Raw genomic sequence first — 17312 nt, 5'->3', positions numbered from 1 at the left:
TTAGTTCATTTCTATATTCAGACAGCGAGGAAACCAAGCAGAGCTGAACTCACTGTTAACAGAATTAATTACTGGTAAAGGGGTTTTACAATGTGTATAACAAACCCAGTAAAAGGGCTAAACTCTGGCCCATTTTTCTGCTGAAACACAAAGCAACTTTGCCCAAAATCCTATCAGAAGAAATAACATGAAACCCACAGTTTAAAACTGCAAAGGAACGAATAGCAACAATTTTTGCCTTTTGCTATGTTCCCATACACCATAAAACTTAAAATTAACAGCTAGGGAGATAAAGCATTTGCAACCTATTAGATCATTAGCCAGCAGTGCATGCCACTTCTTGAATTACCTCATTGTCTCTATGCCTAAAATCTTTGCCTGACAAATAAATTAAAAAATCTCTAGCGTGCTACAGGACTGGCCGAGTGCTACTGACACCAACAAAGTTCTCATTTACTTTAATGAGCTTTTAATCAGATTTAATTGGAGAAAAACAGCTCCTTCGGCCCTCTTAAACCATCACAGTCAATTCTTAACACAGTATGATAGGAACAGCACTTCAAATACAGTTTCCTGAGGTTATTTGTAAAGAACTGTTGAAATAAAGGAATTCCGCTACATGTTTTTATAGATAATTAGGGTAAAAAAGCAATTATTCATTACCCTTTATTATGAAGTAGAAAAGAACAAACATAATTTATACACTTCTGAGCACGTGTTTGTACAGCATCTCACACAAGTAGGGTCCAAACATTGCCACAGTATGCATCAGTGCAGGGCAATGCGTTGATTGTGGTTACCGCTGATTTTTCATCACCCCCCCAAACTCCCCCATGTCACTGCCCATCCCCCTCTGCTTCAACTCGTCCCCGCTGCCATCCGCTCCCCTGCCATCTCACACTCACCCCACGTCACCCTGTCCTCTCCCACCAAGGCATGTCACCTTCTGCCTCAGAAATCAGCTATTTAGGCAACCCCGATTTCAACGTGAGGCAGCTGCATGTGTGCCTGTGGGGCAGCAGACACTGTTATTGTGGGCAGCGTTAACAGCCACCACCGTGCCCCTTCCCGGAGCTATAAATCCACCCCAGGAACGGCTGAAGCCCGTGACTCAGCTACCCAGGCGCCAGAGGCCACGTGTGTCCCTCCTGCAGGTATTGCATTTCAAGCGGGGCTATAAACACGCTACGGTCTTGTTAGCTTGGCCAGCAGTCACAATAACCGGCCCAAATCCTGCACGTGGCACTTACGTCTTTGTCGTAAGTGTCTCTGTGACGTGAGATCGCCCCGAAAGCTGAAGAGAACGTGGGGATGACAGAAAGAGGGGGAGAGGGCAGACGGGACACAAGGCATGCTGAAAGAGGGACGCGGAGGTGTGAGGAGCACACGCTCGCTGACCTGACAAAGGCCGTGAGAAACTCGCAGCCAAACTTTAAGTGAAGTTTCCTCGGTATAGGTACTGAGTAACTCGAGGAGCGCGCACCTGCTCTGCCTCCCAACTCCTCCAGCAGCTCCCAGGCGGGACACAGGAGCAAGAGGAATGACCCTGTTGAGGGGAGGGAGGGCCGAGGCTGGTTTTAGGCATCTAAAAGCCAGGTGACGGCATCTCACCTTCGGTGAGGGGACAGGCCAGAGCGCCCTCCCTTAACCCCGCAGCCCCCGCCCAGAGCCCGCCCCGACCGCAGCCCCAGAGCCCCGGGGGCCGCGGCCCGGGCCCCGCCGCGCCGCCCCGGGAGCGGCTGCAGCCCCACGCGGCGGGAAGCGCCCGCAGCCGGCACCGCTTTACCCGGGCCCAGCGCTACCAAACCGCCGGCGGCAGAACCGCCCGAAAGTAGCAGCTCCTTGTCCCGAGAACTTTGCCTGAGCCAGTACCCGCCATCGGTTCCCAAGCGCGGAACCCAAGGGAGCGCGACTGCCCAGCCCGGCCCGCCCAGCCCCAGCCCGGCGCGGGGCGGCCGGTAACCGCCGTTTACCTGAGCGCTCCCCCGCCCCGGCCGCGCTCCCCGCCGCCTCCGAACCAGCCGCTTCCCGCTTCCCGCCGGGGAAACGCTGCCGGCCGCGCCGCCGGACGGGCACCGCTGCGGGGAGGGGAGGGCAGGGCCCGGCGGGGGCGGCAGTTCCCACAGAGCCCGGCTCCCGCCGCCGGCCGTGCCCCGCCAACTCCCGCCGCTGCCTCCGCCCCCCCCCGGCCCCTCAGCCGCTTCCCCAGCAAAAAGGCTGGGAGAGGGGGCACTGGCCCCGGGAGCGGGGTCCCCTCCGCGCCCCCCGTGGGGCGTCGCTGCGCAGGGGGCGCGGGCGGTGCCGAAGGTGAAGCCGGCAGAGAGGGAACAAAGGCGGCGGGGAACAAAGAGCGGCAGGTACCGGGGCAACGGAGGGGAGGGCGCCGGGCGGGGCGGCGGCACCGGCGGGCTGGGGCCGGCGGAGCCACCGCTCTCCGCACAAAGACGCGAGCGGGCCGCGCCGCAACTTCCCGCGGGCGGGTCCCGGCGGGGCACACTCACCACGGGCGCAGGCCCGGCGTCGGCGGCAGGCGAGGGGGCGGCGGCAGGAGGAGGAGGAGGCACCGGCGGCACCGGCCGCTCCCCGCCCCGGCCGTTGCCAGCGAGCGAGCGCGCTCTCCGCCCGCGAGCGGGAAGGCGGCGCGGGCGCGCGGCCCCGGCCCCCGCAGCCCGGCCCGGCCGGCGCTCCGCCTCCCCCCGCTGCGGCGGGAGGGCCCGGCGGGCTGCGCGGCCTCCCCGGGCCGCCGCCGACCCCGCAGCCGCGCCGTCCGCCGGGCGGGCGGGGGCTGCCGCCGCCTCGCACCCTCCCGTGCCCCCACCAGCCGGCGGCGCGGGGTGCCCGGGTGGGCCGGGGAACGGGCTCTGCCCCGGCCTGTGCCGCTCCTCAGCGGGCCGGGGGAGGTCCCGGGCCCCGCGGGAAGAGCCCACCGGGCCCTCGCGCCCCGGGCAGCGGCTCGTCCCGGAGCCGGATGGGAAGAGCTGTGCGGTGCTCGGAACCGCTTTCTGGCCTGGGGAGACGGAGACACAAAGCAAGAAAGTACCTCAGTGCTGTCACCGCTCTGCAGCCTCCCAGCCAGCTGTGGAAGGGCGGGAATACGAGCAGGCAACAGCTGGAGACCTCTCCCCTCCCTGCACGGCCTCACAGCCCTGCCCGGCTCAGCTCCCTTCGCCTCAGGCAGCGCTCCCTGGCCCGAGCCAACTTACCCCCTTCCAGGTCCAGGCTTTCCCCAGCCGTAGGGGCAGCGTCATCTGGCCTTGCCTTGCCAGGACTCCGGCAGGGGAAGCAGGGGCCCGGTTACGTGAACATGGAGCAAACCGGGGTTCTTCTAGAGCTTCAGAGGAGGGCTTTTGCAAGGGGGAAAGGAAGGAATTCCTTGGATTGGTTCCACTTGATACTGGCTAGCTTTTGGCTGCAGGCTTCGCGAAGTGAGAGGGTATAAATACCGAGATTTGCTTTACACAACCAGAGGTCAGCCACTATGCAAAGAAAAATACCACTTCCCAAAAGCCTCTTCCTGCCAGCACCAATACATCGGCCGTCTCCTCAACCTGTGCTGATAACACATCAGCCCGCTTAAAATAAGCAGAAGCAAGCAAAGTCTTGCATTTGAAGGCTACAAAGCCAAACGTACCTACTTGTTAAAGTTTCTCTTAATACCCACACACGTGCAGACACTCAGAGAGACTCTGCCAGATCTGGAGCCCTGATTTTCTGTAAGGAAATCCTTCTTTTCCAGGCAAAAGTGAACCCTGCACCTCTCTGAGTGCTACTTCAGCTCAGCCCAACTTGCAGAAGCACCAGTCAAAGCTGGTTACAACTTTACTGCCCTGCCTTGGCAAACATATGCTCCAGTTCATGCTGTCCTTGCGACAGATTGACCCATGAGCGCTCTTTATGTACTTTTTTTACTTATTTTATTGAAGATTAATTGGTGTTTGTATAGTAAGTAACACCATTGTCTTCGGTACTCCACAGACACAGCTGAAGGTGAAGGGCTGCACTCTGGCTGTGCTGTAGTTTCTTAACTTCTGTGTTATGACTGCTGTAGTGCATGTCCTTGAAGTGAAACAAGCATTTCTGACTGATTTGCTACTTTTCACTGCCAGATCTCAGCCTTGTGTTTAAGGAAGGAGAGAAGAAAATGCACTATCAAAGCCAAGCCCTATTACTTGCAGAATTATGTCAGCCCCCTTCTTGATCATTTGAGACTCTTCCACGTGCCATCAAATTCAGCAGAAAAAGTCTCATGGAGTCTTGACCTTTTGTGCCTTGGAGAACACCACCCCACGTTACTGCTCCATGCTGCTCTTGCTGGCTTAAACCTGCTGTGAATCACACAGCTCCCCATCCCAGTGTGCACAGCATTGCAGGCACCTGCCAGGCTTTGTCAAACACAAGCACAGGTCCCAGCCCAAGGTGCTTGTTTCCACTGAAGTTATGCATTTCCTAACTAGCTTGTGAAGCACTTTGAAGCTATGACACTAAGTATTACTAATACTGAATGGTATTATTGGACAGGCATAATGTGAGTAATTAATTAGTAATACCATAAAACCCGGTGCGAGACACAAAGGTAGAATTAAGCCATATAGGCCTACTTTATATCCAGATCTTCTAGCTGTTGATTACTCAGTACAGCCTGACACTCTGAAAATAAGCTTTCTTCTCTTTTTTTTACACAGCCTCCCAGCTAGGAACTGCTGGAGCCCTGTGCTCAGACTAATGCTCTCACAGGTATATGGGCACTGCCAGCAAGGCTAGCAAGTGACTGCCATGGCTCAGCCACTGTGGAAGATGACCAGCTAGAAGCTGGGTGAGCAGGGCTCTCACCTACTGCCCACAGGTGTCCGAAATGAGCTGCCTGGATGGATGCACAGGGCGCTGGGCAAAAGCCCTGCAGAGCAGCACTGCAGGCTACAAGCGGCGATGGTGAAGGTAACTGTGGTGGGGATGAGAAGCCCTCACAATTCCTGCATGCCTCCTGAACAAGCGCGTATGATAGTCCAGTGGTGTGTCTTGCCCCAGCCTTCCCACACCACCCTGAAGAGCAAACTCACAGAGCTGGATGTCTTTTGTACAAGGCATGCAGGTATCTCGCACTCGCAGGTCCCATGGATGAACGGCGTGAGCTTCATGGTGGGACATCCCCTTTATAATGCAGAATTTGCACAACTAGATTCCAACATCGGAGGGAAATCAAATGCCCCAAGTCCACTGGATAAAGTGTTAATTCTGAAGGATAGTGATGGCTGCGTAAACTAAGTTTGTTTGGAAACTCCAAGTCATGTTTACTCTGTAGTCTGCCAGAACAAACCTTTGGCCTGGTGACCCTCCTCCTTCCCCTGTGTGCAACCCCCTGGGCCATGCTGGCACGGTGTGTACGCTGGAGCTGGGAGCCATATTGAGGTTAGCCCAGAAGAATACTTTGTTTTCAGCTGGATTGCTCCCAGGATTCGATTGCAGTATGGACACACAAAGAGGTATGTCAGCACGACTAAGGGTGCAGCAGGATCCAGCACAGAGACTGGAAAGCATGGCATAAGCTGGAGCTGGGAACAGGACTGTAGAGCAAAAGAACAAGGGACCAGCACCATGCCAGAAATCTTCCACCCTGCTGGTGCAGCAACACTGAGGAAATAACGCCGTGGTTCTACAGACATCATTTTTGGTGGCAGCACTTTGATGGAGCAGTTGGGTTATGCTCCCTCCCTTGTGCTGGTGCAGCTCTTTGTGTCGTTCTGTCATCAAATGGACCAGAGACTGCTTAAAAAAAGCAGCACCCTCCCCACCGCAGTTATTTTTACCTTGACTCAGTTTCAAGGCACAATTCACCTGTTTCTACCCAGGTGCAACTGGAGGGAGAATGTTGGAGTGGGCAAGTGTAGCCAGGAGCAGGCAAACAGGGGTCTGCCTAAATCCACAGTGCCCCTCCAAAAAAAAAAAAAAAAGCCCATGGCCTAATGCCTCAGGGAGCATTTCTTTTCAGCAATCATGGGCAACTTGTTTGTCAGAATTAAGGAGATCAAAAAAGAGAAACAAAAGGTTGAATCCATACAGGCACTTGCAGCATTTGCATACAGTTTTCCTCTGCAAAACATAAAAGGAAATCTGACTGTAATCATGTTAGAAATGCTCCCTTTTCCCCTCCCATTTAATCTAAACATCATGTATGACACCATCCCCAGCATGAAAGATGACAATCCAGCAGACCACTTAGGCGTGGACACTGGCTTTAACATCTGATTGTTTCTGATGAAGGCAGTGGAAACACTTAGGTGGTTAAAGTTGCACATGCTTAAATGCTTTGTTAGGTTACAAGCTAATTTAAGGACCGAGAAGCACAGCTCCGGAAGAGAAAAATAGGTTAATAACACTGAAGTCGCAGCAAATCTGTAGGAAGTCTCCTGGAATAGGCTCATAATTAGTAAATTTATACCTCTCAAAGTAAATATCCTCACCTTCAGTTCCCTTTTTCCCCTGATTTTGCCTGCAGACTACGGTTCCTGGCTAAAACCGAAGCCTTCTACACTTACACTTAGAAATTAGCACCTGAACCTTATAGAAGCATATAGGAGCCTGCACCACATGCATCTTTCTATAAAGCATTGCATGAGTGATGTGTTTCAGGGAGGTAAGAGTCCTAAGGTAACCAATGCTGAAAATGCAGTTTGATGTGAACTCCCAAATTTTTCAGAGCAGAGGCACCAGACTGCACTCACCCAGAGGCACAGCCCAGGTTAGTCTCCTGAGGGCAGGGCAGGCTCCTGCAATCTGAACTGAGCAAGGCTTGTTTTGCTCTATTTATAATGCAGGCACTATGCGTGAGTAAACGTTTCCAGTCTACATTTTCCCACCTCCCAAAGCACATCAGCTTCTTAGTTACAGGCAAGGCACAGAGTTGTAACTTCAGGTTCCACTCTGAATATTGAAATTCAAAGCTGAGCACCCCCAGCCCTCCCTAATAGCTGGGTGGAGTCTCTTGGATCACCGGTTTTTACTGAGGTACCTCTACCTGTCCAAGTCATGCTTCAGGTACTTAAGTGCCTTTTTGGATCCCACTTGAAGCCTTGTATTGATGGGCTTAGTGGGCTTAGCAGACTGTGTTTTAGGAGTCTGTTACACTCCTGGTAAGATCGTGTCAAGGTCTTCCCAACCTTTAGTGGTCCATAAGACCTTGACTCAATCTTGCCAGTAAACTCAGCCAAGGTTTTGGGGTCAGAATAACCTTATCTTAAACTCAAAAGTTTATCCACTTTTTTCACTTACAGTAGTCGGTCTAACAGAAAACTATGACCTCTTCTGTCCTTAGACTGTTGTGGTGCAGCACTTGTGCTGCAGTGTATTTGTAAGAGCATTGTAACAAGGCTGCAGTCGAGATCACACCAGTCCTATCAGCTTTATCCTCATGCTCCAAGGTTGGCTGGTGCCTCCCAAGTACACTGTATCTCACCAGCAGTTTGGCATCTCAGTTTTGGCTCTAGTTTTCCGAAGCTGAGTGAGGGAAACCTGCCAAGAAACACGCATTCAGCTGACTGTAGTAGAAGCTGGAGAAACAAAGTGTAGTGGTCAAATGCCAGGTCTGGGTTCAGGAACCTGCAGGACGTGTGAGGAAATAACAGCGGCTGGGCAAGCAGCTTCTTTGCAAAATAGCTCCAGTGGGCCACCTGCAAGCTCCAGGTGCCTATAAAGTAAATCTGGGCAGCAGAAGGCACCTAAGGGCTTATGCATTTTTCATTTGATGGCCTCCTCTCACCCCCGAAGCCCTTTCACTGATGCTCAGACAAGACCTGCAGTAGTTTCACTTTGAGAAGTGACTGTTTAGTCTCTTGACAGCCTTTCGCTTCCTTGCCACCTCCAGCAAAATGCCCTTTCTCCATAGTTGCAGGTCTTGATGGTTCTAGGACACACCTAGGCTGAGCACTGCCAAAACAACATCAGCACTTGCCTCCTGCTCATGCTGTACCAGGCACCCTTCTCACACCTCCATCCTCCTGCAGGACAAGGCACCCTTGAGCAGCTGTCAGGCAGCAGTGGTTTTATTTGCCTCTGCTTCTACTGGAGGCAGAACAATCCCACATGTCTTGGGTGGCTACAGCCCATTTTCAGCCATGATTCAATGGAGAACAAAAAAGCTCTCAAGGGTAGGAAGCAGGGCTAAGGCTTCTTTGGAAGCAGGATTTAGTAATCCTGATCACCACCTTTAAAAATCAGTGCCCTTGGGCCCCAGCCAGCCCTCAGCTCTGTCAACATCTTTACTGCCAGCTTTACTAACAGTCACACAAATGTAAATCTAGTGTGAGAAGAGGATTAAGCCCATTCTGGTTTTATGGCCTATGAAATGTCTACTGCCCCGCTGCCACTGTGTAGTAGAAAAGGGGAATTCAGGTTGCTATTGCATCTTGAAAATTTTAAAGGAGAAAATGTAATTGCAGAAACTTCACCAGCCAGCGAAGTGTATATGCATACAAGGTTTCTTCTAAGTCAGAAGCTAAAAGCCTGTACCTTGCCAGATGCTGGTTAAGGTACACCATTTTTTTCCTGCGAAATAAGATTAGCAACAGCAATTTTCCATGCATTCAAGTTCAAGATTTCGTCTGCAAGGGGATTACAGCGCAGGCAAACATGAGCCTGCCTGGATACTGCCCTGTGTGCTGCTCTCACTTGGGATGAGACCTGTGCAGGGGGCTATTTTGGAATCTTACTAAAATGATTATTTCTTCACTCATGACTCGGTTGGCTGAGATCTGCAAGAAGGACTAAGGGAATTAGATTTATGGTTTCTAAAAATTTCAGTTCGATGTGGGTACCTGACTCCCTTAGGCTGATATTTTCATACAAAAGGCTAGTAATGTTTTTTTAACTATAAAATTTATGATTGGATTTCAGCACTTGGTTTGGGAATATATTTTGGTTCCAGATTTCTATAATCTTAAAGCATCGCTTAGACCTCTTAGGAGAATCACAGTACCACTGAATAATTGCTATTGTTTATTAACAGTATAACTCCACTGTTCTGTCAGCAGAAAAACAGCCGGGCTGAATACATAGTTTAAAGATGCAGAATTATGCGCATTTATGCACAAGCCTGAAGAGCAGACAATATTTAAAATGTACTTCAGGGCAAGAGATTAACTTCTCATTACATTCTTTATTTTCCAGTTTATCCTGGTCTCTAGCTTGAAAGCCTCATTCAGTCCTTTCCCGTGTAAAGCTGCCGCTGTCTTCAATTGTAAGATTTCCTGGGTGACTGACTTTTTTGGTCACAGCAGGTAGGTAGGGACTACAATGAGATGCTGCACTGACCCTTGAAGGCACAACGGATGGCATTTGCCAAACTGGGATTCCATCTCCCTGGCAGACACTTGCATACGCTCTACCTCTCTGCTTCATCTTTCAGTCCTCTCAGTGAAAATCTTTTGCAAATCAGAAAGAAAAGTGGCCCATGGAAGACAGAAGGCAGTGACCTCTTGTTTTGGTATTTAGTGCTGTTTGTTTTGGCATTTCAGGTATATTTAGTGAACTGTCATATGTTATAATTTGCGTGGGGACAAGCTCCCATACTGTGAGAAACATTTGCTGTCCTGCATCACCCAGGGTCCTTAAATTGCTCTTTCATTTTCACACTGGTCTATTTTAAAAGCAGCATTAGGGGGCACATTGTCTCCTGTAAATCCACGGTGAGATCTTGAGCTACCAAACACCTGTGAAGCATCACTGCAGGTTTTTAGCCAAGTCCTCTTCTCCTGAGCAAATAATTTGGTCTTTCTTTATAAATAGTTTTCCTGAAACCAAGGGTAATGCATGCTAAACAAGACACTGTTGTGTTTTCTGACTGTGTGGCAGACTGTCCCTCGAAGCATGGCCCCAGCCTCTGGTGGTATCACCCGCCCTGCGACAGGCCTGGATATTTTTGGCTGTTGAGGCCCTGGTGCCAGGCGCTGAGGGACCTTCTGCTGCGCAGGAGCATGTGTACCACCATCCCATCGCATGCGGGCAGCCACCAGCCACACATCAGTACTGCTCACGGGTTTGCTTATTCATCTGCTGCCCAGGGCTGACTGCAGAGCATGCCTTGCTTGCAATTTACAGGGGGAAAAAACAACCGTTATTTTGTGTTTAGCCTGAACACTGAGTTGTCGGTGATCAGCAGTCACCCTCACATCTTAAAGAAAGGGAAGGAACACAACAACAAAAAGAGCCCCTACCAGCACAAAGCTGGGGCTAAATCATCGGGACAGGCGCAGCGCTGCTGTCATCCCTCCCCAGCCCCTGCAGGGCCCCCCAGGTGGGACCCCGCAACCCCTGCTCTCCCCAATCCTCTCCACAGCCTTGCAACCTGCTGTCCCCACCCTGGGGATGTTGCACCCCACGGCCAGCCTGTCAGGGTGAAGCTCGCCCACTGCACCGGCTGCCAGCCCCAAAGACGAGCCCGGCTCAGAGGCAGCCGATTACACCTCCTGCAGCCAGCTCTGCGCTCCCTCAGCGCTTGTCCCCCTGCCAAAAAGGAATACTCCCGTCAATACCACTCCTGACATGGGCTTTTCCTGCAGCAAGTCCCAGAACATACTCAGATACACACTACCAAGGTGGATCTTGGTGCACAACAGGGAGCCAAGCTGCCCCCTCCAGCTGCTGGACTTCTCCCGGCTGCTGTATAGGGAAGGCCTGGCCCTTATTCTGCAGTAATAAAGTAAATGCTTTTTCCAGATTTTAATTTCTGAGTAATATCTACTGATACATACGCCAGTGCAATACATTATCAGGTATTGTATACTACTTGCACTGGAAAAAGCAAGGTCAAAGGAGTACGCCTTGCAGGCATGGCAAAAATTCTGTGATGATTGCAGATCTTCCAGTTGTTGTTATTATTAAGGGTTGCAGTGCATAAAATCCAGGACTCTCCTGTGGCAAAGGAGCGAACCGCTGCCACCAGCAGGAAAAGGGTTAGAGAAGCCTGTGCACAGCCCTGGAGGTGTCAGAGGTAGTGGAGTCATTACGGGTGCCGGTGCAGGAGGTCATTCCTGCCAGAGGTAGGACCTGTTCAAGCCTAAGTTGGTCAAACTGATGTCTGAGCCTCCTCAGGGTTTGGTGGGCAGGGAGCAAAATGCTCCCGGCAAGTGTGTGGATGAAGACGGGAGCAAAGGAGTCCCTGTTGGAGCACAAGCTCACACAGGTGAGAAGGAGCAGGCCAAAGATGGGGGAAACATGGCTGTGAAGAGCAACAAAGTCCTGGCAGGGCCAGGGCTCGAGTGGACGGTGGCTGACGCAAGGCCTCACCACTTCTCCAAGAGTTTTCTGTCCTTCCCCACCACCTCTAGCTGGGTGGTCTTTGCATCTCCTCCGCATGGGGACTGGCACTTGTGGGAGCCATAAATTCCAGCTTAAACGAGCCAATGCAGCTGCAGAACAGTCCGGAAAAAGGCATGTGGTTGGGTTTCAGTTGGCTGGCTGGAGCCAGCACAGGGGTCCATGGCTGACGGATTAGAGACGGGGGGGAGCAGGCTGCAGCTTCTGGCAGCTCTGCCCACATAGGGAGCATGAGCCAGCGTTTCGTTTAAGCTGATGTGAGTGGGGCAGGCACAGTAGGGTGATCCCATCCTGCGCCACCCCAGCCGTGCTCTCTCTTTCTGTTCCACATCAGATTTAGGGATGCGAGGCTGCCAAGGTAAGTCAGCTCAACTAGCAGATCTAACAGAAAACTACTAGGAAGCTTTTCTTTACCGAGAGGGTGGTCAAACACTGCAACAATCTTCCTCGAGAGGTGGTCGATGTCCCCAGCCTGTCAGTGGTTAAGAGACATTTAGACAATGCCCTTAATATCATGCTTTCACATTTGGTCAGCCTTGAATTGGTCAGGCAGTTGGGCAAGATGATTGTTGTAGGTCTCTTGCAACTGAAAAATTCTATTCTGTTCTACTGTTTCATGGTGGTACTTTCTGGGATGCTTCCGATCAATCAGATCAGCTCACTGAACAAACTCATCCCATGGTCATGTCAGCATTCGATGCAGTGCAAAGTCTTACGCGTGTGGTTTTGTGATGTGACTGAGCTCATTTACTTGCCCACAGCCCCCGAGGCACATGGTCAGGTCCCTGCTCCCCACCCCATCAAACCTGTGGCTGGGGAGGACTGCAGCACCAGCACCGGTACCCGCTGAATACACCGGTACATGCAGCAATCCTGCCCTTCAGGGAGCTGAAGCAACAAACAGCTCGTTGCGAAAAATAAAAATAGCTTCTGGCTGTGCTGGTCCAGCACCCTGACTCACCATGCCGGGGAGCACCAAAGCAAGGGATCGGGGGAAATGGATCTGCTGGCAGTTTGATGCACTTAGCCATACCCTAAAGCCACCCCACCCAGCAGAGTCGGCCCACAGCAAGACTCGCAGTGCCAGCTGGCAGGCAGAAAGCAAGGGTCGCAAGCTGACGTGCAGTGAAGTGTCCTGCTGCAGGGCAGTGTACGCTGCTGTAGCAAGATGCAGCGCAGGGCTCCAGATGTTTCACCAACCCAGAAAAAAAAGCCAGGTCAAGGTCTCTCCAGGCCATACAAAACAAGCTGCAGGCAGATGTGCACGAGCAGACCGTATTTCTAGGAAAGAACACATCTTTTAGGACAAAAGGCAATTCTTGCTGGTGCAAGCAAAGGTAAGCTGGATGTGGGAGAGCACGTGCCTGTTGGGGCAGGGAAACAACTCACCTGCAAGTGCCAGATGGGCCCCCAAGAAAGCCCTGTGTGACACAGACATGCTGTTCTTCCACTGCCACCATGGACTAAAACAAAAGGTAAACCTCTGTCAAGGTCAGAGTCTTACTCCTTGCTGTTTTAATAACAAAGTTCACTGTGCAATTCGTCTCCGTGCTCCTTCTTCACTTCAGGCAAGTCCAAAAGTGAAATGGGAATGGGGTAAGAGGCCAGAGCTGAAATGCAAAGAGAAATTGCTCAGGGCTAATGTTTAGTTTGTGCCGTTGAGCCTTTCACTTGCAGTGCTACTAATCCATTTTCATGACAACTTCAAAGATCCATTATAATTATAATTTAATGAAAAACTGAATCCAGAGATGTAGCTGCAAAAGGGCAATGGCCTGCTGTGCATTGTATTTACAAGAGGGTATTAACTGTGTATTGCAGGGAGGGACAGAACAGATGAATTTTAACGATGACAGAGTTAAACAATCGGGAAATCTTAATTTTAAACATCTATCTGGCATTTTTATTTTCTTTTTACATGAGGTCTCCATAGTTATTTCAATTTTTAAAGAAAGATTGATTTCAGTGACTGTTAGGAATTAATTAGACGTGACTAACCAGGAGGATACCTGTAGCTTTTACTTATTCAAGTGAGCCTGTATCTTACATGCATTTGTTCAGATGACTAATTATTTTTTTTAATAAAACTATTACAAATGGTGAATGGTGCTTTTTGTTAAACAAGATTATTTCCACTTAGGTCAGACTGGATGGAGGTTGGGTTGCAATTAGAAATGAACAAACGAGTGGGTTAAAATTTATTTTTAGCTGTCCTGAATATATACAGGAAAAGACACAGAACTTACACTTTTTTAAAAACTAAAACCGATTTATTCAGTAAAGGAGCACTTAATGTAATTTGATTTGGATTTTTTTTTCTGGATTTCAAGGTTTCAGAAGTGCTAGCTCTCATCCTCAGCTGTCTTCCTTTCTTAGGTAAAAGGAAGAAAACTAGTTTTCCTGCTTTTTCACTTGTCAATTAGTTTCTTGAGCTATCCTTAACCAGGTAACTGGATGAACTGAAAATAAGAAACACTCTTTCTGCTCCTGCAGCACCAGCTCTCGTCAACACCAGGACCCTGCCTCGTGCCAGGGTGGCTGCTGTCCCCCCAGAGCAGAGCACCTCATCGGGAGACTGCCACCGCCATCTCCAGTGACTGTGGCTGCATTAAACTGGGGGTGCTGTGGGCCGTATTTAGTTATAAGTAGCCTTATTTCCAATAGAGTAAATAAAATTAAACAATTCCAATGATCTGAGTGTTTTTAGAGAATGGCACCAGGCGCTGGGGTAGTAGTAGGTGGGCTCCTGGCGACATGGATCGGCACGACAAACCCTCCTAATGAAGTTAGAAGCGTTTCGGTGCAAATCTCCTCCAGGAAGCATATCATCCAGGTGCCACCGGGGAGGGGAGTCTCCCACCAGCGCGGTGAAGGCCTGGCTGCACGGGGCACCTTCATTAAAGGCTTTTAATCAAGACCCCCGTGATTTGCAGAAGCAGCGATGACATCTAGCGGGGAAGCGCGACTCGCTCTGCGGGGGAAACTGCAGTTCCTGCTCCGGGCCGGCCAGTAATGCGGGCTTGGGCAGGATTTTTCCAAGGAGGAATTACCACCACTGTTGCTAGCGGTTGGAACGGCACCAACAATGAACGCTTTGAAAGCCTTACTCCAATGATTCGTAAATGTTACGTGACCCTGAGTTTCTTGGGGGGGAGCCGACAGCTAGCACTGAGACCAGCCCAGTTGTTTTTTGCACCGTTTTGAGCACTGTGGAACCAAACCTTCTTGTTCCAGCCTTAAAACCGAAGGGTTAAAGCAGCAGAAGGGAGGGATCTTGCTGTCGAGCTTCACTCTGTGCTTTGTCCATTTTGTACTACCGAGATTAATGTGGCGTGCCCTTACGTGAACACGAGCAGAGGCACATGCTCCATATTGCCCCTCTGCCGTCATAGCTGACATCAGCTGTGAAAGCCTCAGAAATCGGAATTGTTATGCCTGCAGTCCGTGCCTCTCTGTGCTTTTAAAGGATGGTTTGCCAACAAGTTGGATCAGAAAAGAAGTTAAAGGAGGAGGTGTTTCCCTAGAAACCTGAAAAGGCAATAGCCGGTTTTATAGTCCTGATAAGAAGAAAGATATCGAAGGGAATGATGAGCCTCCCACAGTTTAGAAACGAGGGTGAGACTAAGGAGGGAGAGCCCACAGCAGGCTACCAGGAAAACCTGCTGCCTCCAGAGCCAGCAAGGCGAGGCTGAAAAAACAGGAGCGTGCTGTGCATGTAAGGTTTATTTTGCTTGTTCAACCCAAAGTGCATGAGGTCTACCCATAAGCATCCTGTTTGGAAAATGCTATTGTGTGTCAGAGCAAAGCCTTTAGACTGTGCGGGTTAAGTTTCCTCCAGGATCCTGCTTTCCTACAGGAAATCTGGAGGCAGAAGCGGCTGCCAGGGGCTTCCCCGGGAGAGGGGCAGCGAGGCAGTGGTGGCAGGGCTGCCCGGTCCCACAGACTGCAAAGAGCATGGCCTGGGAACCATGAAAATGCTGCTTTTTCAGACTTGAGTTATAATAGCCCTACAATCAAATAAGGCATGTTCTCAGGCAATGCGTAGGAAAGAATGTCTAGTTTTCACTGACTTAAGGATATTCCTTAAAAAGAAGGGATTCCTATGGCTGCAAAGAAAATTGACAAAACATGCCCTGTTTTTTTGACAAAAAAAAAAATTAATGAAGACCTTAAACAATGAGTTCAGTTACACAGAGAGCTAAAGCATTCCTCAGTTTAGGCTTGTTCATTAAAACCTTAACAGAGAACTTGGGGATTGTTGAGGATTACTGTAGTGCTCAGCCTAAATCTCAGGGTAAATATTGACTCATGTTTTAGGCTCTGGGAGTATATTAAATACTTCTCCCCGTACTTCTCCCGAATAAAGGGTCCCGTGTCTCACAAGATCCCTTGAAGCTGTGGCAGAAAGCTTGCAGACCCTGCAGGGCTCCTTGCCTGACTTGGTTGGAGAATAGCAGGACTTAGATGTAGAGGGATGCTGAATCCTCTTCATCCATGCACTGCAGATGCCCACAGAAACACTGGAAAGCAGGAGTGCTTTTCTGAAGTGATTTCCACTGCAATAGCTTCTTTTAAAGCAAACTTCTTCACCAGCAGTTCCCAGTGTCCCCACGTTCTGGTGGTCACACATGATTTTACTCGCTACCTTTCGGTGTCTTTTTTTTCCTCTCTTTTGTTTGCCTTTGCAGTTCGGTGCTTTGTTAAAGCTTTATTGGGACCCTAACTTGAAACTTGGCAAAGCCACTCACAGACAAAGCAAAGATGCAGCTGCTGGAAGAGGACAAAAAGTAATCCCTGCCAGCGCTGAGGTGTGTTTGTTCGGAGCAGAGTCAAGCGGACTGCATGGAAATAGTAACGCATATCACACAGGCGATCACGTCTGCATTTGACTGCCTTGCACTGTTCTCTTCCAGTCTCACACGCCAGATCTAGGGACTGAAAACCAATTCCTAGCATTGCCTCTTTGGCCAGAACAGTATCAGTACTTCAGACTCGCCGTATATGCCTCTGTACTGATTTTCTCTTTCCAGCCACCCAGACAAGGCAGCCCAGCACCCACCGCAGGGCCTAGGGCAGCAGCAGACACAGGCACAGCAGCACTGCGCTCTGCCTCGCGTGGGTACGGGGGGCATAAAGCTGCTGCCATCTCACACGCGCCAGCTCGTGTCTTACAGTTCCCAGCAGCTTTTGGGCAACCTTGAATGTTACTGACCAAACGCCTTCCAGTCCCACCCCTCTTCCCCATTAACATTATCGCTCAGGGCGCCCTTTTCCCCGCACAACACGAGCTGCCCGCACAGATAACCAAGCTCGTCGCTGAGGCTTGGGAAATCTCCACTCTCCGCTCGAAGCGACTTCAGCTGCAGTGCTCCTTTTTCACTTATTTACCAACAGCGGCTTATTTTTGTCCCTACTGCTTGCCCATAAAGCACAGGCCAGTGAACAAGAAGTAGGAAAGCAACGAAAGCAGGAGGGTTCCTCTCCCGGTTGGGTATTCGGGGCTGGGCGGAAGCAGACAGACGCACAGCTCCCAAGGGACAGCCCCCCTCTATCCTTACTCAAAGCTCGCAGTAGTTGGTTAAGGATCAGTAACTTCTCATACGTTATACTTGTATCCTTGCTGTCCTTGCCAAGCAGCGCTCTACTCCAGGATTAGCCCAACGGATTTGAACAGGCTCACGTAAAGCTCAGCACAAACCACGAGGGGTGCGGTGCACAAGTACCACTGGAAAGCTGCCAGCCTGTGTTACGCAGCTTGGCAGAGCGGATCGTCAGGAGGGGGGGTCAAAAGCTCCGAGGCCCATGTCAGTGAGGGGGTTTTGTGTAAATGGTTGGAGAACTTGCCCCCTGGAAGGGCAGCAAAGAAACTTCACTGAAAAAACAGACAGTGGTATGGTAACGGCTTGGTGGAAGAGGTTTTGGTTTACCTTTCCTCCCTTGAAGTAAGCAGGAGGCTGTTACATTTCTACTGGTGACATTTTTTGGTGACAGACGCAGGAAACACA

General features: G+C 50.7%; 1 protein-coding gene and 1 long non-coding RNA gene across 3 annotated transcripts in view; one reads left to right on the top strand and one right to left on the bottom strand.

Moving 5' to 3' along the window:
- Positions 1-2652, bottom strand: part of SYNE2 (spectrin repeat containing nuclear envelope protein 2) — a 191338-nt gene extending 188686 nt beyond the window's left edge. The window contains exon 1 of one of the 2 annotated variants that reach the window (XM_055802696.1): positions 2502-2652. The gene's annotated coding sequence lies outside the window, so the exon portion shown is untranslated. The remainder of the gene's footprint in view (positions 1-2501) is intronic. The other variant, XM_055802691.1, reaches the window with a different exon arrangement.
- LOC129784348 (uncharacterized) lies at positions 2213-5963 on the top strand. The gene is made up of 2 exons (XR_008746998.1): positions 2213-2357; positions 4683-5963. It is a non-coding gene; the product is annotated as an uncharacterized LOC129784348 (long non-coding RNA).
- Positions 5964-17312: the final 11349 nt, after the last annotated feature.

Source organism: Falco peregrinus, chromosome 1 (genome assembly GCF_023634155.1).
Source record: "Falco peregrinus isolate bFalPer1 chromosome 1, bFalPer1.pri, whole genome shotgun sequence".
NCBI classification, from domain to species: domain Eukaryota; kingdom Metazoa; phylum Chordata; class Aves; order Falconiformes; family Falconidae; genus Falco; species Falco peregrinus.
Note: the sequence above shows the minus strand (reverse complement) of the source record. Positions and strands in the feature narration are given on the sequence as shown.